General features: G+C 37.4%; 1 protein-coding gene and 1 long non-coding RNA gene across 6 annotated transcripts in view; both read left to right on the top strand.

Annotated features, from left to right (window-relative positions):
• rbks (ribokinase) overlaps window positions 1-22,910 on the top strand; it is an 82,601-nt gene that overhangs the window by 53,272 nt on the left and 6,419 nt on the right. Inside the window, exon 9 of one of the 4 annotated variants that reach the window (XR_015512522.2) lies at window positions 652-3,032. The gene's annotated coding sequence lies outside the window, so the exon portion shown is untranslated. 4 annotated transcript variants of the gene reach the window in all.
• Window positions 2,194-6,823, top strand: LOC147840034 (uncharacterized). Of its 2 annotated transcripts, none has more exons than XR_015513728.1 (2): window positions 2,194-4,474; window positions 5,007-6,823. It is a non-coding gene; the product is annotated as an uncharacterized LOC147840034 (long non-coding RNA). The 2 variants fall into 2 exon arrangements; XR_015513729.1 differs by having other exon boundaries at window positions 4,045-4,474; window positions 5,013-6,823.

Below are 22,910 nucleotides of genomic sequence, written 5' to 3'. Positions count from 1 at the left end.
TATAGTCTACAACTAAACCTAACCTCACAGTAACCTGTTGTGTTTTATTATAGTCTACACCTAAACCTAACCTCACAGTAACCTGTTGTGTTTTATTATAGTCTACACCTAAACCTAACCTCACAGTAACCGGTTGTGTTTTATTATAGTCTACAACTAAACCTAACCTCACAGTAACCTGTTGTGTTTTATTATAGTCTACAACTAAACCTAACCTCACAGTAACTTGTGTTTTATTAGAGTCTACACCTAAACCTAACCTCACAGTAACCGGTTGTGTTTTATTATAGTCTACACCTAAACCCAACCTCACAGTAACCTGTTGGGGTTTATTATAGTCTACACCTAAACCTAACCTCACAGTAACCGGTTGTGTTTTATTATAGTCTACACCTAAACCTAACCTCACAGTAACCTGTTGTGTTTTATTATAGTCTACACCTAAACCTAACCTCACAGTAACCGGTTGTGTTTTATTATAGTCTACAACTAAACCTAACCTCACAGTAACCGGTTGTGTTTTATTATAGTCTACAACTAAACCTAACCTCACAGTAACCGGTTGTGTTTTATTATAGTCTACAACTAAACCTAACCTCACAGTAACTTGTTGTGTTTTATTAGAGTCTACACCTAAACCTAACCTCACAGTAACCGGTTGTGTTTTATTATAGTCTACACCTAAACCCAACCTCACAGTAACCTGTTGTGTTTTATTATAGTCTACACCTAAACCTAACCTCACAGTAACCGGTTGTGTTTTATTATAGTCTACACCTAAACCTAACCTCACAGTAACCGGTTGTGTTTTATTATAGTCTACAACTAAACCTAACCTCACAGTAACTTGTTGTGTTTTATTATAGTCTACACCTAAACCTAACCTCACAGTAACCGGTTGTGTTTTATTATAGTCTACACCTAAACCTAACCTCACAGTAACCTGTTGTGTTTTATTATAGTCTACAACTAAACCTAACCTCACAGTAACCGGTTGTGTTTTATTATAGTCTACACCTAAACCTAACCTCACAGTAACCGGTTGTGTTTTATTATAGTCTACAACTAAACCTAACCTCACAGTAACTTGTTGTGTTTTATTATAGTCTACACCTAAACCTAACCTCACAGTAACCTGTTGTGTTTTATTATAGTCTACAACTAAACCTAACCTCACAGTAACCGGTTGTGTTTTATTATAGTCTACAACTAAACCTAACCTCACAGTAACCTGTTGTGTTTTATTATAGTCTACAACTAAACCTAACCTCACAGTAACCTGTTGTGTTTTATTATAGTCTACAACTAAACCTAACCTCACAGTAACCGGTTGTGTTTTATTATAGTCTACAACTAAACCTAACCTCACAGTAACTTGTTGTGTTTTATTAGAGTCTACACCTAAACCTAACCTCACAGTAACCGGTTGTGTTTTATTATAGTCTACACCTAAACCCAACCTCACAGTAACCTGTTGTGTTTTATTATAGTCTACACCTAAACCCAACCTCACAGTAACCTGTTGTGTTTTATTATAGTCTACACCTAAACCTAACCTCACAGTAACCTGTTGTGTTTTATTATAGTCTACACCTAAACCTAACCTCACAGTAACCTGTTGTGTTTTATTATAGTCTACAACTAAACCTAACCTCACAGTAACCGGTTGTGTTTTATCATAGTCTACAACTAAACCTAACCTCACAGTAACCTGTTGTGTTTTATTATAGTCTACACCTAAACCTAACCTCACAGTAACCGGTTGTGTTTTATTATAGTCTACACCTAAACCTAACCTCACAGTAACCTGTTGTGTTTTATTAGAGTCTACACCTAAACCTAACCTCACAGTAACCGGTTGTGTTTTATTATAGTCTACAACTAAACCTAACCTCACAGTAACCGGTTGTGTTTTATCATAGTCTACAACTAAACCTAACCTCACAGTAACCTGTTGTGTTTTATTATAGTCTACACCTAAACCTAACCTCACAGTAACCGGTTGTGTTTTATTATAGTCTACACCTAAACCTAACCTCACAGTAACCTGTTGTGTTTTATTAGAGTCTACACCTAAACCTAACCTCACAGTAACCGGTTGTGTTTTATTATAGTCTACACCTAAACCTAACCTCACAGTAACCTGTTGTGTTTTATTAGAGTCTACACCTAAACCTAACCTCACAGTAACCGGTTGTGTTTTATTAGTCTACACCTAAACCTAACCTCACAGTAACCTGTTGTGTTTTATTAGAGTCTACACCTAAACCTAACCTCACAGTAACCTGTTGTGTTTTATTATAGTCTACAACTAAACCTAACCTCACAGTAACCTGTTGTGTTTTATTATAGTCTACACCTAAACCTTACCTCACAGTAACCGGTTGTGTTTTATTATAGTCTACACCTAAACCTAACCTCACAGTAACCGGTTGTGTTTTATTATAGTCTACACCTAAACCTAACCTCACAGTAACCTGTTGTGTTTTATTAGAGTCTACACCTAAACCTAACCTCACAGTAACCGGTTGTGTTTTATTATAGTCTACACCTAAACCTAACCTCACAGTAACCTGTTGTGTTTTATTAGAGTCTACACCTAAACCTAACCTCACAGTAACCGGTTGTGTTTTATTATAGTCTACACCTAAACCTAACCTCACAGTAACCTGTTGTGTTTTATTAGAGTCTACACCTAAACCTAACCTCACAGTAACCTGTTGTGTTTTATTATAGTCTACACCTAAACCTAACCTCACAGTAACCTGATGTGTTTCATTAATATCTACATCACCCACACCACCTCAATCCAACCTACTTGTGGTTTAAGTCCCTCCACTTGGGGGTCACCCAACCTACTTGCGTTGTAACCCCTTCCACTTAGAGGTCACTGGGCTGCAGCGATACCTGGGTAGATCAGTTACTGAAGAAAAACTTTCATTTCTGACAACTTGATTTGGCAGTTGCTTTCTTTTAGGAGACAACAACTTTCTCATTGATTTATATTTGACCTACACTTTGATCTTCGATGCTAAAAAAAAAAAATATATTTTATTGTTTCGTTTTAAATCCAGTTATGTGTAAATTCTTGAATCAACATAAATAGACAAGTAAAACAGTTTTGGTTTCGGAAATAAGTCAAAATCAAGTGGATTTTGCCTCAAAACAAGCTAAATAATTTGATAATTGGGTAAGTAAAATAATCCTGTTCTCGTTTGGAAAAAAGTAAATAATGCATTTTTTTTACTAATTAACTCTTTTTTTTTTTACTAATTAACTAATAAACTTAATTTGGTTTTATTATTTCTGAAAACAAAATATTTTTGACTTGTCAAGAAAAAGCTTCTTAATTTAAGAATTTTTTAGGCATTTGGACTAGAAATGAGACCATGGCTGCGTCCAAAACCGCATACTTCCATACTATACAGTACGCTAAAATCAGTATGCGAGTCGAGTAGTACATCCGAATTCATAGATTTCGAAAATCAGTATGCGAGAAGTACCTGTATAACTTCCGGTGAGATTCTGAAGTGCGCATCTCATGCATTCTTCACTATCCCATGATGCCCCGCAAGAAAATTTATGAATGGTAGTGAAGTGACGCAACTGATGCAGGTAGGTCATATGACTATGACAAAATGATGGATGTAGTACGTTCGAATTCCATTCATATTGCTCAAATTCATACTTTATAGAACGTACTTTTCTAACGGCCGAGTAGTACGTTTAAATTCAAATGCAGTACCTACTGAGTAGTAGGCAGTTTCGGACGCAGCCAAAAACTCTTAAGAAAAGCTTTTATTTTGCAGTACTTCAACTTTGCAGAGCTTTTACATTCACAAAAAGCTACGTGAAACTCTGCATGAAGAGTAATATTTAAAAAAAAGCATTTTATTTACTAGCTAATTAACTTTTTAAACACACTGATAACAACAAGATAGACCAAACAGACTGTGTGAATATCCTATATTCAGTCCATGATTGTAAGTCTTCTGAACCTAAAACTGTTCAGCACAATGTAGAAAATCTAAACCTTAAGTGCTTAAAGCTGCGGTCACACAGCACTTTTCTCCCTATAGACTTCCATTCATACGGATGCGTAAGACCGGAAACGCAAGCTTAAGTGGCAAGTTTTGCAGTTCACTGCTGAAAACAAAACAATATTCTTTCTTGTCAAGAAAAAGCTACTTGATTTAAAAATATTTGGATATTTGGACGAGAAATGAGACAAAAACTCTAAGAAAAGTTTTTTGCAGTACTTTGCATTCACAAGAAGCTACATGAAACTCTCCATGTAAGATATTATTGGGGAAAAAAGCATTAAATTTGCTAGCTAACTAACTTTTTCACTCTGATAACAACAACGTGCATCAAACAGACTGTTCTATGTACAGAAAGTCCATGATTGTAAGTCATCTGAATCTAAAACTGTACAGCACAATGTCTGAGAAAATCTAAAGTGCTTAAGTCAGGAGTGCTCAACCCTGCTCCTGGAGATCTACCTTCCTGCTGAGTTCAGTTCATGTTTATTAATACAGCGCTTTTACTGTGTAGACTGTCAAAGCAGCTTAACATAGACCAGGGATGTCAAACTCAATTCCTGGAGGGCCGTAGCCCTGCACAGTTTAGTTCCAACCCTGCTTCAACACACCTACTTGTAGGTTTCAAACAAGCCTGAAGGACCTAATTAGTTTGATCAGATGTGTTTAATTATGGTTGAAACTAAACTGTGCAGTTGAGTTTGATATCCTTGACATAGACGTTCTAGTAAATTAAAACTGTGTCAGTCCAGTTTTTAGAGTTGAAGTTCAGTTTACTTATGTTCAGTGTGGTTCAATTTGCACTGCTGAAAGTCCAATAACTGAAGAGCAAATCCACCATTCAGCTCCAACCCTGATCAAACACACCTGAACCAGTTAATCGGGACCTGAACAGCACTTGATGATTACAGGCAGGTGTGTTTAATATGGTTTCCAACTGAAATCTGCAGGACGGTAGATCTCCAGGAGCAGGGTTGGTCACCCCTGGCTCAAGTCATGCTTCTACAGTGATGTAAATGAATGATATTGAGTCATCAGTTATAATTTGCCTATATCATATGATCAAGCATGATTCAGAGTTGGTAAACATGCTTTATTGGGAACACTTGACATGATATTTTCCCTTTAGCTAGTGTGATGTGAGCTTTAAAGAGTGATGCGGCGCCCTTGATGTTTCAGTTCATTTCTTACTAAAGCATCTGTTGATACGGGTTCAGTTTGACATTCTGCGTATGTTTGTTAAAAACAGCAACTTGTTACCTCACATTTTTCAGAAGTCTTACATCAACCATGTGTTAATTGTGGATGTGGCTTTAATGGTTTCTCTTCTGATTGTAATCTCTGAGGACGCTTACTCATTTCATACCTGGATTTGGTAGTTCTGGCGTCACAGCAATTCACACTTCCTGTTTATTTGTATTGCAAAATCTCAGAATGTTTAAATCACAGGTAGTTCTGTGGAAAACAACAAGTTCTGTGGAGAACAACTTTAGTCACATGGATACATCATAGTGCTTTTTTATTACTTTATATAAGGGGTGCCCAAACTTTTTCCTATAAAGGGCCAAAAAGCAAACTTGATTGAGGGCTGTGGGCTGAATATATACCAAACCGTTTATATTAAATTTGCCATGGGTAATTTTCTGATTTATTCGGTAATATGGCATGTAGTCATCATCGTTAACATGCTGCATTAACACGAGACTCTTATCGGGCAATTAAAAAAATATATATTAATAATCGATAACCTATTCTCAAAGTTGGGTTGGGAGCTGGGTCTTTTTTACGCAAGCTATAAGGACTTTCACCTTGATATTTTAGCACGGATGTATATCTGACCAGTGAGCCATCTGACAATAAAGTGCCCTTCTAAATCAAATCAGCAGAATGCCATTCTGGATCTTGCACTTACCTCGAAGACACTACTGACTATGTTTATATGGACATCTGTAATCTTTTTATTTGCCTTAATAGACAATAATATTATTAGGGTGTTCACTTGAAGTGCTTTCATGAAAGGGTTTCCTATAATTTTGTGTGACTTTAGCTGTAGTTCAACAGTTTCACTCATAAACATTTCATTCCCCCTAGACAAACTGGGGTTTTAGACACAAATAAGGTGTAAGGACTGGTGAGAGTGTTATGGAATTTAATAACTCACACCAAGTGGAAAGAATTCCATGATGATGTGCGTGTGTGTTCAGTCCTTTACTGACAGCCGCATCACCTGGGTGTGTGGATCTTGTCGGTAAATGTGGCAAAAAGTCCTACATGATGGTAATAGTTTGATCGCGGTGTTTACTTCAATATTGCCACTAATATATACATAATCCACATGTCTTAATTCCATTTATGTTTAGTACAGTTATGACTTTAGTCGGATTAAGGTAATCAATAACTTGGTGTTTGGAGCTTATGTAGGCCTACAGTTCAAAATTCATGTTTAACTGAATAAACAGTTAATAAACCAATGTGTTTATTAACACTTTTTAAAAAATCTTATTGAAAATCATTTATTTTCATCACCAATTGTCATAGTAGAACAGTTTCTCAAGCAGTTTGTGATGCATTTTGGAAACAGGAGATGAGCCCCTGGTCTAATGTGCCACCTGGCTTGAGAAACCTGTTCTCAAAGACTTACTTGTAGTCATTATTTGGGTAGCACACATATTCTGAATGCCTTCAGAATTCAAATGAGCCATTTTAATCTAAATTAATTTAGATTAATTCCAAGATTACAGTGAAATTAATCTAGATTAAAAAAAACAAAAGAAAAAAAAAAATATATATATATATATATATATATATATATATATATATATATATATATATATATATATATATATATATATATATATATATATATATATATTTAAATTCCTACCTATAATTAAAAAATGACCAGAAAACATAGCTTAAACATATCTTAAAACATATTGACTAATGCAATATCATTCCTTGTTGTGGTTTAGACCACGTAAGAAAAACTTACAGTATGATCAAAGTGATTGATGAGCTTGCGATCATTTTTAAACTTGGCAATTATTTAATTGTTGGCTTGAATTTGTCATGTGTGTTATAAAAATAAGCTGTCTAATCTGCTGATTAATTACCAAATATACTAAATAGGAGGATAAACTCACTGAACAATGAGAAACTTTGATTTCACAGTCATAAATCATAGATTACAGCAGACAATAATTCACATCTAATTTATAGACTCAAGGTGACCATGTAAACTTGTTTCCTGGTGCTGAAAAAAAGAACCTCTATGTTTAGAGTACATTTATGGCTCTTTTCAATTGAATTGCAGAGCAGGAAATAAAACCCCCGGTATATTTACTGATACGCTGTCTGAAATTTTAGCACACTGCTGCTGCAAACATAACAAAGATGAAATCCCCATAGAAGAAATCCTACAAACAAGAAAGCATTGTGAATGTGCTGCAAATTGCTAATACAAAAGACACTAAGGTATTTAAATGTTGAGGGTGAAGCTCCAGCGGTGTAAAGTAACAAATTAAAAATGCTTAAATTACTGTAATCAAGTAGTTTTTACTTAGAAATTGTAATTTACTACGTAATTTTCAAAATGTGTACTTTTGCAGTATTTTTACTGCAGTATCAGTACTGATTTCCTTCAACCTGTATGCACCACTTTACTTTTTCCTGTTTATAGGGATTAGAAAAATCAGTCCTGTGATTCCTGTCCAATCAAATTGTATATAGAAAGTAAATTGCATCATACCAAACTACCTTAAGACATGCAGCAAACTGTTTGGAAGCATTATAATTTTTCAAGAAGATGTCCAAAATCTTTACACGCAATAACAGAGAGACTGTTTAGACTGAATGTCAATGATGAGAAGATGATGGATGTTTTCTGTATAAATGCACTACAGAAGGTTACGTTTACACACACACACACATGCACAAATTACATGTAAACGCATCAGCCGTTCTCTGCAGAAAAAAGCTACTTTTTACTCGTACTTAGTTTGAGGATTATCTTCACTTTTACTCTACTGGCACTACATATTTGGGCAAGAAATGGTACTTTTACTTGAGTATGACTTGTTTGTGCTTTTTCCACCACTGTCAAGCTCATTGTATTTGGTATCAGATTGGATTTAAAGGACACCTATAGTGAAAAATCTGCTTTTCAAGCTGTTTGGACAGACATATGTGTAGGTATAGTGTAAAGACGGCCATATTGGGGTGATATACACCCAGTCCTTTTATTTTTTTTTTTAATTTAACAACATAAAAACGGTGGACCATTTAGAGGGGTTTTGGGATCGACCACAACTTGACGTAGGAGTGCGGTCCCCCCACCCACCATTATTGATTGACAGGCGCGCATTACCAAATCATCAGTTTAATGTTTCACGTCTGCCATTTTCAGCGTGTGAGTCGAAGCGATGTCACCAAAGAAACACCATTGCTCTATTTTTAGGTTTAAGGCTCATTGGGCTCAACACAAGATCAACATTCACATATTGCGTTTTTCTTAAACTTCAGCCATTTGCATTTCCTGCAGTCACAGAAAAACCGTCATCTAGGTGCAGCTAGAAAGTGTGAGCGCATTGCCTCATGTAGGCGTCCCTCTATTGGAAATAACAAACTTGCCTAAAGCTGGTCGCACACCAGAAGCATCACGCAGCCAGGGCCGGCACGTCCACAGAGGTGACCTAGGCGGCCGCCTTGGGCGTCGGTATAGAGAGGGCGGCAGTATAGAGAGGGCGGCGTCCGCGACACCTCCTTTACCACCCGCGTCCTCAGCTATATTTGCGCAAGAAAGGGCGGCGTCAGCGACACCTCCATCAGCACCCGCGTGTCCTCAGTTATATCCGCGCATATGGCGACAGAATAGAGAGGGCGGAGTCCACGACACCTCCCTCAGCACCCGCGTGTCCTCAGTTATATCCGTGCATAGGGCGGCAGAATAGAGGTCCACGACACCTCACTTCATTTTCATAACCGGTCACTTTCGTTTTCACATTGAGGTTGAGAGCGGCGTGATCATCCTCTGCCTAGAGCGGCAGTTCAGCTTGCTCCGGCCCTGCATGCAGCACCATCTTTCCAAGTCTAAACATAGGTTTATATCAGGGAACACACACCGGCGCCGCAAGTCGGCACCCAGCCACGACTCAGGACACTGTTTATATTTCTGCCACGCCACAGAGCACCATCTGAACAGTTTCATTTTAAACAACATGCGAATGTGCATGAACACAGAGCAGGGGAGCTCTTGGCTCTGCCCCCTTGTTAAGTTTTTTTTTTTTTTACTTCAACATATAATCAAAAAATCTGAACTGTGTTTTGAACTGAACTTAATTTGGCACACTCAGAAGAACCGTAATATTAATATTAAATCTTAAAAAAGGGGTAAACTAGGTGCCCTTTACCAGCCTGTGTGCCCAATAGAATTTGGTGACAGATCTTCTTATTTTAATTTCTTTAAGGGAATGAAGTTGTTTGCCAAGGTCTTTGTATGATAAGCACTTAGACGAAACTAATAATAAAAAGTATTGAAACCAAAACAAAAATGGTAAAAATCTAAATTCAGACAATGTGCTATTCAAACCAATCATAAAAAATGGGGTAAGACAGCCACTGCAGAATCAAGTCTTATGAAAAATTTGTTCATTAGACTAGTCCAGGTCCCATCAGAGCAGGCTGTCTCAGGTTCCACTGCCATCTCTGGGTGAGTCAGCGTTTAACAGGGGTCCATGTGGCAGCTGGCCCATTCACGCACACTTTGATGACCCATAGACTTAAAGTTTAACTCTTTTGGATCCTCTGATCCTTCTTCCAGTAACTGTTTTCCCCCTAGTTGATGAAACCTGGAAGGAGGAGGGAATGGGGCCAAGTGCCAGATTTTATCTGAAGTGGCTAGACAGAAGCAAGGCATGTTTCCATCAGTTAATTCTCCAAGGATGATGACATATTACTTTAAACTCAAGAGGGAAACCTGGATTTATTTAACACTTGGAAAAAAAAAACTGTGAACTGAAGACTGAAGTTTTTTTTACTGTGTGTTTATTTGTGAGGAATGCTTTCAGGCTTTAAAGAATCATATAGGAAGTGTTTTCTGGGCTTCTATCTGAGAAAAAGCAATCTGAGTCACAAAGTACAGTTCTGTGCTCCTTGGCCTGAATTCAGCTTTTCTGCAGTCTTACCAAATCTCAGCTAAACCAGATTTCTAGCTAAACATCTGCTCCCATTCAGACAAGATCCATGGAATGGCCCCAGCTCTGGTATTGCACAAAGAAAATGCTGTAAAGATTAAATTCTACACTGCGCTGTAGATCATTCCTCCATTAATCTTACGACAGCCTTCATACTCCCAACATTGACCCACTCTTTCATGAGAAAGCGATTCTATCTTAAGCCTCTGTGTATTTTTCACACAGAAACCAAGGTATCTGATCAACATCACACTCAGTTCTGAAGGATTGTGGGTGGCCTCTTGTGTTCAGGGGTCAGTCTAATTCCAGAACCTTGTTTTAGACAATCACAATCAACCCGACTTCACCTCCATAAAAAGAGACATGGAAGACCCACCGCATGGATCTTTACAGGAGATGGGGGTGGGTATTTACCGGAAAACTCTGCATGCCTCCAACCAACGTTGATGTCATTACACCAAGAGGCTATAAATGAGCCCCACACTGAGCCACATTGGGCAGCAGCCATTCTTTTGAGGGAAACCACCTCTTAGCAACATGTGCTGTGGTGACTATATGTCCACAAGTGTTACAAAAAATTAGATGTTTGACCATCGACAAACACAGAAACTTGTCGGTTACATACACACTCTAACTGTTTAAAATGAGCTGAAACAACACAGTTCTTGTAATTTCTTTAGCCAGTTTATGTTTTATGTTCAGTCAACTTAAATTTGTAAACCATTAGGTTAACTTAAGCGTTTTGTGTTGGGACAATACGAAGGAATTGTTTTGATCCAGCTATCTGGTTAGGGGATTTGTATTTCCTAGCATGCTTTGCCTGTGATTGATTTAAGATAGGTAATTGTTGAAAAAAATGTGTTTAAAGTTAATAGAAACCCTTGTTAGAATTTAATCTTCACTTTAGTTTGAAGGTTTAGAAGAGTTGCATGTAATGCTTTGAGTTTTGGGATTACCAACCTAGCAGAAGCACCCGTGATTTGCATGTTCAATTAGCAAAAATGCTTATCAGACTGTTGTTGGAGACCCCCCAAACCAACATATGATCTTTTACAATGCATAATATGGGTTATTTAACAATTGTTTTGATGTCACCTCACTCAAATCGTCTGACTAATCAAACGTTCTCTAGTATCTGACGTGTTCCGCCCTCTTCAAGATGCTTCTCATATGCTTTTCATTTGATTCGCTTGAGCTCAATCACTGTGACTGGCAGAGCTGTAATAAAAACTACACACTTTTGGCTATTTTTAAAAATGGGTGATTGTATACCAATGGATTACCAACAAAAGAGTTAATAGTAAATTACCATGTTGATTGTTAGTTGATAGTAAATCACCATGTTAATTGTTAGTTGATAGTAAATTACCATGTTATTTGTTAATACATTTCAAAAAGCATTAACAATTAAACCGATTGTTGGTGTCAGTGGTGTAGTGCGTAGTGCGTTGACACATGCACTCCGGTGCTCACGGCGACCCGAGTTCTCGTCTCGCAGTCCTAAGCCGATCCTTCCCCTCTCTCTGTTCCCCATGCTTTGTCAATACTCTATACTGCCCTGTCTATTAAAGGTGAAAACCCCCAAAAATAATTATAAAAAAAAATACAATTCCATTAAATTCACAGTTTTTAATTTTAATGTGCATATTATTAAGAAAAACTTTATCTATGCTGAAGTGCCACTTCATTACATATTTGGACGTTTTCATAAAACCCCTCCTATTCATAGCTGTCAACATTGGTATGTGAAAATAAGGGATATGCTCACTATAATAAGGAATTCCCCTGACCCCCTTTAAAAAAATCCCCAAATTACTAAATATGCTCATTTGGAGCTGTTTCATTGTAAATAAACAGTTAAATGGTCAGTAATATGTTTTATTATTATTATTATTTGCAAAATAAAAAGTATACATCTGCAGCAAATCAATTTCCAAACAGTTCAGCTTATTAAAATTAGTAGCTTTTATAATGAAATAGAATCAAATCTCATTAGCCTTTTCTTTACTGTGTAACGTACACATTCTGATTAAAGAGCAACGAATTAATGCTTTATTTAGATCTTTTCACTTGATTACATTAAATAACAGGTTTTCTAACTGTAGTTACTGTAGTAACTGTAGTTAGAAAAGGAGTCTAAATACGGTAAAAATATGGGAAAAATATCTTTACGGGATCATAGCGGGATAGAACTGTAAAATACGGGAGAATCCCGAGAAAAACGGGAGGGCAGGTATTCTCCCATTTAGCCATGCGTTTTATTATTATAATTAATCTACATGCTTAGCATCTACAGCTTATTCCCTCTGTATATCTCAGTATGAGTATTACTATTAAATATGTTGTATGCGGTTTTTTGTCAGATCGCTCCACAAATGTAGCAGATAACAATGTAATTTTCATTTGCTTGACATTGGTATAAAAAGTATTTTTAAAGTATGACACAATACATTTAAAACTGTTATGTTATGTTAACCACATATAAATTTATTGTATAAAAAATGTTAAAAGTGTTGCAGTTTTTATCACCACATCCTATATCTAAATTGTTAATGATGGCCTTGCATATACCCAAACAGATGAACTGTATGGCTAAACCGGACAAGGTGGAATTCGATCATTTCATAGGGGATTCTTCTCTGCATAGTTTTATTTCATTCGGTTAAGAAATCTGTGGTGTTCAGCCCTGTGGCTATATAGAGCAGACTGAAGGGACAGTAAGAGGTGTGTAATAGAGATCGATGGTAAAGAGGCAGGCCATTAAGATGAGTAATCTGGGAGACTTGTGAGAAGCAATGACAGGGCAATCTGCGGTTAAATCTGAGCACATCACTGCATTCCTCTGTGCTTTCCCATCATAAATTGCAGTATCAACCCTCCCCCAGTTCCCAGTCTAACCCCTGCAGGCATGGCCAAACACGTCAGTTTTCTGATTAATTTAATACAAAACGAGATAAAAAAAAATAAAAAAAGAGATTCATGTGTATTAATGATAACTTGCAAACATGATCAATGGAATGTGGAAAATGCACTGGGAAATCTGTATGCATGTAGCCAGGAACTCAAAATACTGCATGCTTAAAATGTTCGAATTTTAAATGAAGGTAAAACAGAAGGCTTTTTTAATTTTTTTTTTTTTGGACTAAGCAACTCTTTGGAAAAATCTTCCTGTAACCAAACAGCACCTTCTGTATTAACTCTTAATTCATTAGTTAAACCTTGTTTATTTGAAAAAGTCAGAATGTGTTAATTTTTATATTTTTATGTTGTTTACATTTTGATTACTTTTTTTTATGCACTGCTTAATTTATTCTAGAAAATCCTTTAATGTAGTTTAGGCAGTGGTGGAAAGAGTACTGAAAAATCATAGTACCACTACCTGCCTAAAAATGTAGTGCAAGTAAAGTAAAAGTATCTGCTGTAAATCTCAATCAATGTATGAGTAAAAAGTAGCCCTTTCAAAAGCAATCAAGAGTAGTGAGTAGTGAGTATTACGCTGTTAAAAGCTGATGCATTTTCATGTAATTAGTGCATGTTTGTGTAAAAGTAACTTTCTGTAGTGCATCTAGTGATTGCCCAGCTGGCACACAACGTCATAAGACGTTTTAATAAAAGGTTAAATTTAGGTTGTGATGTAAGGAGACCAAAATTCAATGTCTAGCATCTAGATGCCAGCATCTAAGGACAACATTACTTTGCTGTCCAATAACGACGTCAAATGACATTGTTATTTGGTTTATTTTAGGTTGTTAGAAAGTGACCAAAATCTGACATTGAGCCAGCATCCTTAACCAACATCATATTGACATTCAAATACTGATATTTATTCATCAGGTATGGCAACCAAAATCCAACATCTGATCGATGTCATAGTGGTAGAGTCCACACAATGTCAAGCTGTGACATCATTAGACATTGATATTTGGTTGGTTTTAGGTTGGACATTGACGTTGGCCTGATGTTATTCCGTCAACCTGATTTTAATTACCAAACAAAATGCAACGTCCCCCTGGCGTTGGGGTACAACGTCAATTTGACATCATGTTGAAGTCTTGTGCCTGCTGAGTGTTTAAGGCCATTTCGGTCATCATACAGTAAACATCCGTGATCTTCTCATCAGTGACATGCATCTAAACAGTCTCTGAGTCATTGCGTGTAAAGATTTTGGACATCTTGGACACTTTTAATGCTCCCAAACAGTTTGCCAGTTATAAATCGCCCGTGTCTTAAGGTAGTTCATCATGATGTGATTTTTCTTCTGTGTGTGATTTAATTGGACTGATTTTTCACTAGACTGATTTTTCTAATCCCCTTAGACAAGACAAAATAAAGTATTGACTGCAGGTTGAAGGAAAGTATTGGAGTAAAAGTAACAACACTGCCAACCCAGGCTCATTCTAAAAACGTAGTCCTGCAGACATTTCTGGAAACCTCGAATTATGTAGCCGGAGGTACGTATGGATGCATTTCATTTTTTTATGCGAACGCTAAGGGGCGGTGTGACGCCGTTCCCTTTCGCACTTGCCGGCTGACCGCTTACCTTCATGTGGAGGGCTTTCCCGCTGCAACCAGTTTGTCTGGTTAGCTTGTCGTGTGTGTCAGCAGACGACTGGGTTCGAGTCCAGGGAAGAGCGGTTCCAGAAATCAGGTAAGACAAAAACAGAATCCAAAAAATAAAGCGAACAAGTAAATAAGAGGCTGAAAATGGGGTCACATCCAAAAACTTTTTAAAATTCAGACGAGGGCTTTTCTATTTCTGGACGGCTTTTTTTTTGTAAATTGTTGGTTATGTTTAGGGAAGTAAGCGGGGAGTGGGTCAATCAGTAAAACTGCTTGAGTTTAGGGAAGGAGGAAGAGGGTGGGTCGGCCGATTGGCCGGTCGCCCAGTCAATCATTCAGCCAGTGGGACAGACGGTTGTTTGTCAGCGGCCTCTTGTGGGTTTACGCGAGAACGGTGCGGATGTGAACGACGCTCGTGAGAGACGTTTGAGATGTGAAAAAGCGCACATAGTGACCTCTCGCGGATTCGCGAAAACAAAAACTGCACAAACACGTACCTCCCAGGACATATTTTGCGGTCTCCAGAAATGTCCGCAGGACTACGTTTTCAGAATGAGCCACACTGGACTAAAAATATATTCAAGTGAGATTAAAAGTACACATTTTTAAAACTATTTAGAAAATTACAATTCCTGAAAAAAAAACTACTTAATTTCAATAATTTGAGTCTTTGTAATTAGTTACTTTACACCAGCGAGTTTTGGAGTATTTATGGGAAATTTGAACCATTCTTCTAGAAGTATATTGTGATGTCAGGCATTAACGGTGGATGAGTTGGCAAAGCTGACAGTCTCTGCTCTGATTCATCCCAAAAGTGTTCATCTGGGTTGAGGTCAGGACTCTGCGCAATGTCTTGGTACTTGATTTTACACAACTGTGCCATCTGGACGCGATTCGAACACCTGAATTGTCTGATTTGGAGGGGTGACTCAAAAGTAAGGCCAGACAGAATCTGCAGACATTTTTTGCTATTTCTGCTGAGAATTTTGTTAAAAATCTGCAGATTTATGCGGGATGATTTTGGCAGTATCACAACTAAAAACTTGATATTAAAATAAAAAAAATACCTTTTTAACTTTTTATTTTATGTTTACAATGTAAATCCAATTAAATCCACTTTATTTGGTAAACAAACAACATCTTTCATATAATATCTCTACTAAAAGACAGAAAATATTACTTTACAAACTGAATTTTAAATAAATCATTTGAAATTTTATCATATTAGTCAGTAATTATACTGAAATTAATTTAAAAACTGAATAAATATAAATTGACACACATTTACTCAAGTAAATAAACAGAATCAATGATGGGCTAAAAATCTGCGGAATTCTGCCCACGCAGATTCCGTGTGGGCCTACTCATAAGTTTAGGCAAAATAAATATACATATTGAAACATTATTCATTTTCTTTTCGGCTTAGTCCCTTTATTAATCTGGGGTTGCCCCAGTGGAATGAACCGCCAACTTATCCAGCATATGTTTTACGCAGTGGATGCCCTTTCAGCTGCAACGCATCCCTGGAAAGCAAAGACATACGCTATAGAAGAATTGAATAAACCAAAACTGGCTGTAGTGTATGAGTGTGTATGGATGTTTCCCCAGGCCCGTAGACAGCCTGGTGAAAGGGATGTTTTTTTTTTCCTTAAATTGTGGAAATGTTTTTTTGCAGTTATTTACCTCATTTTCTATTTAATTGTGATGTTTATATACTCCGATAATGGGCATTTTAAGCACTATTCTTAGCTGAATTAGCTTAGCTTAATTAGCTTAAGATTTATAATAAACAAATATAAAGAAACCTTCAAGTTTTTCTTCTTGAAAATTTATCTAACAACAGCATAAATAGTATAAACAGCAAAAGTCAGTCTAATGCACTCGAAAAATGTGGAAAAAAATATTAAAAAGCCTTTTCTGACATGGCTATTTCTTAAAACTGCACCTACACGTTTTGATAACACTTCATCTGGGTAACCTGATGTAGCCACAGTTTTAAGGAACAGCCATGTCAAATGTTTTTATTATTTTTTCCACATTTTTAAATGCCTTGGACTGATTTTGATGTTTATTCTGATGAATTCCTAACACAAAGAGCACCTGAGAACTTTTTGGTTGATTTTGGGTTTTTATACAAGTAGTATTAAAATTACCTCTGATAGGCTGCTTTTGATGCTTCGGACCTTTTCATTGGTCATTTATATTCTCTCAAGAAAAAGGGTCATTATTTAAACTAAAAGTAAGGCTATCAAGTTAGTCAATAGTGAACGTTGAATTCACTTGTCATATTGTGCGTTTTCTTCAAACCTTCGATGGGTTAATTCCACAATTTATGATAACAGCAGTCAAAATAGGTCAAAAGAGAATATAGTGGCAACAATTCTGGACCTTTGTCAGTGGGGGTTGGGGGGGGGGTCTTTCGGACCACCCGAACCCCCCAGGCTACGGGCCTGTTCCCCATAGTAGATTGCAGCCGGAAGGGCATCCACTGTATAAAACATATGCTGGATAAGTAGGGACTAGGAAAATGAAATCAAATGAGAAGTGTTTGTCTTTGTCATTGACATAATTCATTAAATTTTAGAATCTAAGGTTAGATATGACAAAAACACTCCATTAGATATGTCTCCATTGTCATTAGATATGACAAAAACAAGTAAACCAAAGCTGTGGAACATACGTCAGACGCAAAAATGTCACACTCTGTGTCTCAGTATAAAAGAGAAGTCTTTCCAAATAACTTTCAGCCATGCGTCTACACTTCATTACTGACAGAGGTCAAGAAAAGCTTAAAGCATGTGTCGTTTTACTCTGACCCCTGTCTAAGCCAGACTTACTCACCATGCCCTTAATAAAGGCAAACACAAATGACTCAACAGCACTCAAATGGAGTATGAAGGCCATGTCGTCATTAAATAATATCAAGATCAAGTGGAAGTTTAATATTTATTTAGAGTTTGTACATTATGGTGCACAGGCTTTCCTTTTCTGTGCAAAGTTACTACTTTTGGACTGACTATCTTTAAAAAGAATGACTGCACCACCTACTGTCACATTTGCTTCTCCAGCCAAATCCAATTTAATGTTATTTAATTATTTTACAATTTTCCTAAAGTTAAACAGTTGAGTTGAACATTTTTAACTAAGTTGTACTATTTAGCCAATGTCCAGGACTGGAAGGAGCACTTTTAGGTTAGTTTAATTTAACTCTCAATATCAGGCCCGGATTGGCTAATCGGGAGAAACGGGAGAATTCCCGGTGAGCCGGTCTGTTTTTTGACCGCGAGGGCCAGTGTCCCTAGCTGCTTGCACTCTCAGCTGTTGCACTTTTTTCATTTATTTGTTTATTTGACCATAACCTCACTGTTTTTATTCACTATTTTGCTGCAGCTCCGTTCTTTTTATTCATTTTCTCGCAGCCCCGTGAGCAAAATGCCGCCCGCAGGTTAAAGATGATCATCATTAACCTGCGAGCTGCTCCCACTTCCACCCCAAACAGCAGCACCTTAGTGAATATTAATTAATATTAATGAATATTACACCTGCTCAATGAAAATCAGATGATTCACTACATTAATAAATCTGACATAATGATCAGAAATCTAAAAAGGGGAGAAAAAGAGTAGGGTAAAAAATGAGTAGGCATCAATAGCAGCAGATAACAATGCAGTGCTTAACAGTGCCATTGTGGTCCAGTGGTTAGCATGGTGATACAACGCCGCTGATCCATGTTCAAACCTCACCAGAGTATAATGTTGTTGTTGTTTTTTTTTTTTCATTTTCAGTGTTAAGACAGTAAAATACTGTTTGGGTTACTTATGTAGGGGTACATATATATTTTTTTTTTTTGGTGTGACGACCGTTACAAAGGACTGGATATCTATAAAGAATTAATGTTCTCATATTTATGAAAAACATTTGAAGTTCTAAAGCAGCTGTGTCCTTGAAAAAGACATGATAGTGTCATTAGAAACTCAATTGGAAATGACCTTATTTTAATATAGTCAGTCGTCGACTGAGGTGGGCCGGTCTAAGGCTTGAAACTTCAGCTAAAAAAAGAGTCCCACTTCAGCCCTGCTCAATATTATATTATTATTTTGGATTTTTCAATGATAATACGCTATATTAAAATGATCGAAGTAATGCACTCTCTACTGTTCTCCGATTGATTACTTCCAACTTAGCGCAAAAACAGCCTCATGATCGCGTCTGCAACTAGTACACGCAAGTCTGTTCACTCATAAACTCTGTGTAGTGAAAGTGAACGTCTCTGTTTGTGTAATTTTGTGTGACCTATTTAATTTATCCACATAGTTGTCTAAATGAACATCCTGTGAGTGGGTTTTAAAGGATGCGCACCCATACAGGAGAATCTAGTGAGTGCAGGTTTATTTTACATTCTATGGTAAAACCTCAATTAAGTCTCACCAGATTGATCACACGTGAGGCTCACTGTTCCTGTCAGCGATCTCCCAATAATATCCAGCTGCTTACTCAACCGCCATCAGATCGACGCGTTTCAACAGATTTAGGGTGCTTTACTGTATTTTACATTTGTCTGTACATTTTTGAATAGTAGATATTTAATAGGACAGTGGTTCTCAAACTTTTTTCACCAAGTACCACCTTAGAAAAAAATCGTCTCTCCAAGTACCACCTTACGACGCTATTTTTTTAACCAGTATTAAAAAAATAGCGTCGTAGGCCTAATTAAGCAGCTACAGGTGTGCACAGTTTAAAAACGATGCAGATTACTTCCTATTATTAAGAATATGTATTAATGTCAGTCACTTTAAACATTTTAAATAGTCTGAACATTAACTGTGCTTGCAGATAAAAAAAGTTTTAGCTAAAATGTGCTTTTAAAAATTCATTAAAAATGGCGCTGTTTTTAAAAAGTAAAAAGAAAACTGCTGTACTTAAATCTAAAGTATTCATTGTAGCCTATTCATCAAAAGCTGGAAATGCTGCTTGGACCTTATGAATATAGGCTATATGTCACATTCCTACACTTTCAGACAAATCTTGAAATATATGTTAAATGTACATATGACAGGGTTCACACAGGCACAGCCTAATGAAAATCGATTCCAGCACCTATTTTTTTTTTTTCAAGACTGACATGTATTGAAGACCTGAAATGTATTCTCAGCAACCCATAAAATATTGCATAGGAATAGATACAAATAAAAACCATTAATAATAATATTTATTAATCATATATTAATGATATAATAAACCTGCACTAAATGCTTGTGAAATCTTTTTTGTACTCAAGTAAAAATACTATTACACTGCTAAAATAACAACATTTTTAGTAAATAATGCTAATATTTGGTAAAAGTACAAAGTACTCTTTTAAAAAGTACTAGTTGGTTACTTTTGAATAAAAAAATCAGATTTTCATTATGAAATCACTTTTTTTAAGTGTAAACCTGATTTAATGGTTTGATTGCTTAAATCCAAAGCTACGTGTATAGGAATATGCACTAACAAAGGAAGTATGGTTGATTTTTCCTTTCATGACAATTAATCTTTTTCAATAGCACTGGTAAAACTACCAAATAATCTTTAAGGCCATAGAGACACTTTTTGCCCATTTTTTAAAAAAGATATTATTAAGCTTTGAAAGGTTAAAGTATATGGTAAAAAGATTTAAATTTAGCCTTTTATTTACATATTTTACACTATTTTTCTTTACAATATGGCAAATTTGTTTCTTAAATAGCTGTACATCACATGTAGATTTTATTTTACACTTGATCTTAATCTAAAATAGAAACTTAAAAAAATACAAGTACACTGTCAGTAAAAAAATAAAACAAATGGCTTCATTTTACTTGAGGTATTTGAAATATGACGACACTACATTTATCAAAGCAGTGCTTTAAGAGCCTTATTGTAAATTTTGATAAATAAACAATAAGTAACAATGGATTGCTTTGACCTGTTATGCTTTAAGACCAGATTTAAGATCAGAATACAGCTAAATGTATAAATCACACAAATACCTCATCCAGAAACATTTCCAGCATAATTTTTGTCGTAAAGAAATAAAAAAGTTCAACCTTTGCTAAAAGTAAGTTTCACTTGACAATACAGCCAAATAAGAAGACCATTAGCATTGTCATCGATCATGCATCAATCTATTTCTAAATACTTGATAACTTTAAATACTTTTGACTAAATTTAGTCAAGGAGCAAAGATAAATAATGTCTACTTTAATAGTGGAAAGATCGCGATTGTATTCAATCTGAGCACACACACGATCATGAGAGGACTTGCAGTTAATTTTATAAAAGCATATTTAAGAGCTCGCATATCTGTTTTAGCGATTTGCGTACATGAATGCGCTCTCGTGTTAAAATAAAGCACTCGCCGCATTTGCAGAAATGAGTAATTGCGCAATACCTCCATTCCCGCGCCGCCATTCAGAATGTATTTGGAGGAGTGACAGGTCAGAGGCGAGTCGACTGGCTGTCGGAGAGCGAAACGTGTATGAAGATCATCAAATAGGCAGGAAATATGTCCGCGGTTTAATTACTCTGCTAGACATCTCTATAGTGAAAACATCCGAGAAGCATTAATCCAACAAAACATTTGTTTTTAAGTAGTTTTTTTCTGTCTCTGCAACACAGAAAGCATTTGTCCCGCCCTTACGTTTCACGCAACTAGACAAGGTCGACTGTGATTGGCTACTTTTCATGTCATGTCAGTCAAATCACGTCATGTCATGTCAGTCAAATCACGCTTCAGAATCAATTCTTAAACTTCGGAAACTGATTTTCAGCAGCTTATGACACAATGCACTAAAATAAACACTCTAAGCACAGCGCTGTGATCGTACACTTCACAAAACAGCCAATGCTGATCACATCGATGTTATATTACACATTTGAGGATTAAAAGTGTTAATTGTTTCTTTCATTATTCAGCGATTCCTCCGCGTACCACTAGGAGGAAGCCCGCGTACCACTAGTGGTACGCGTACCACAGTTTGAGAACCACTGTAATAGGAGATAGTCAGTCCAGTTTAAAGCGGAAGCTGGTCTTTTGCTATCTTCCTGTTGACCTGTAGTTCCCCTTCGGGGGGAACTCTAGCACTATAAGTGGATTTGAAGTTCTAAATCCACGTATGGGAGATTCGGTTCAGAAGCTACTCGTCTGAAAGAGTATTGAACGGGCCAATTAAGAATGAATTGGCAGCGAAAGCCTGCGCAGGTGTGCAGCATATGCAATCAACTGAGTATATATACACACCTGGCGCCAGCAGACGCTATCCTTTTCGCTTCAGAGACTTTTCTGATCGAGCTTCATGAGGGTTCCTCCTGCTGTCTACAGCCACTTCGAGCGAACGAGTGTCTCCCGGTCCAGAGCGAGTCCACGCAGCGGCAGACGGTCGAGCTGGGTTTCTCCCTTGCCTGGTGTCCCTTTGGGTCCGGTCCTCCAAGAGCGGTGCGTATTGCTGCAAAGCATCCTAAAAGAGCAACACAGTCGTGCAGCACGTCCTTTTCAGGACGGCGCTCCGACTGTGCGTTTCTGGTTGCGGGGTTTCCTGGCTCCGGATTATGGGCACGTTCACTGCATTATTTTTTTGGGGGTCCAGCATGTTAATGTGGTGCTCGGGGGCGGTTCATGTCGTCACTGCGATGCCATGACCGTCGCGCGGTTGAGATCGCGGCTAGCTTTCGTAAGAGCAAGCCACCCTAGTCGCCTCCTGCTCTGCAGCGGGTACTCGGGCAGATCTGAGGGTTCCAGCGAGAGATAATCCGCCGCCTAAGGGCTCGCGGACCTCTCGCTCCTCCAAGCGCTCCATCCAAGCTTCGGGTACTGGGAGTGATCCGTCTAATCAGATGGTAGCTCTCACGCTCGCTGACACCGGAGATCAGATGTCCTCCGCGGCATCGGAGGGTGGGCTTTCATTGTCCGACGATGATCCGGACCCGCTCGACCCCTTCGGGCAGGTGAGTGCTGTCAAAACGGATACTGAAACGGACGTGTTAGCCGTGCTTTCCCAGGCTGCTTCGGCCGTGGGTTGGAGATGGTTTATCCACCAGCTCCGCGGCCGACTGACTAGAGGGGCGTTCCCTTCTTCCCGGTGACGCACAGTAGGCTCAC

The sequence above is a fragment of the Danio rerio genome, chromosome 17, assembly GCF_052040795.2.
Source record: "Danio rerio strain M-AB ecotype USA chromosome 17, GRCz13ab, whole genome shotgun sequence".
Lineage (NCBI taxonomy): Eukaryota > Metazoa > Chordata > Actinopteri > Cypriniformes > Danionidae > Danio > Danio rerio.
This window is presented reverse-complemented; position numbering and strand designations above follow the sequence as displayed.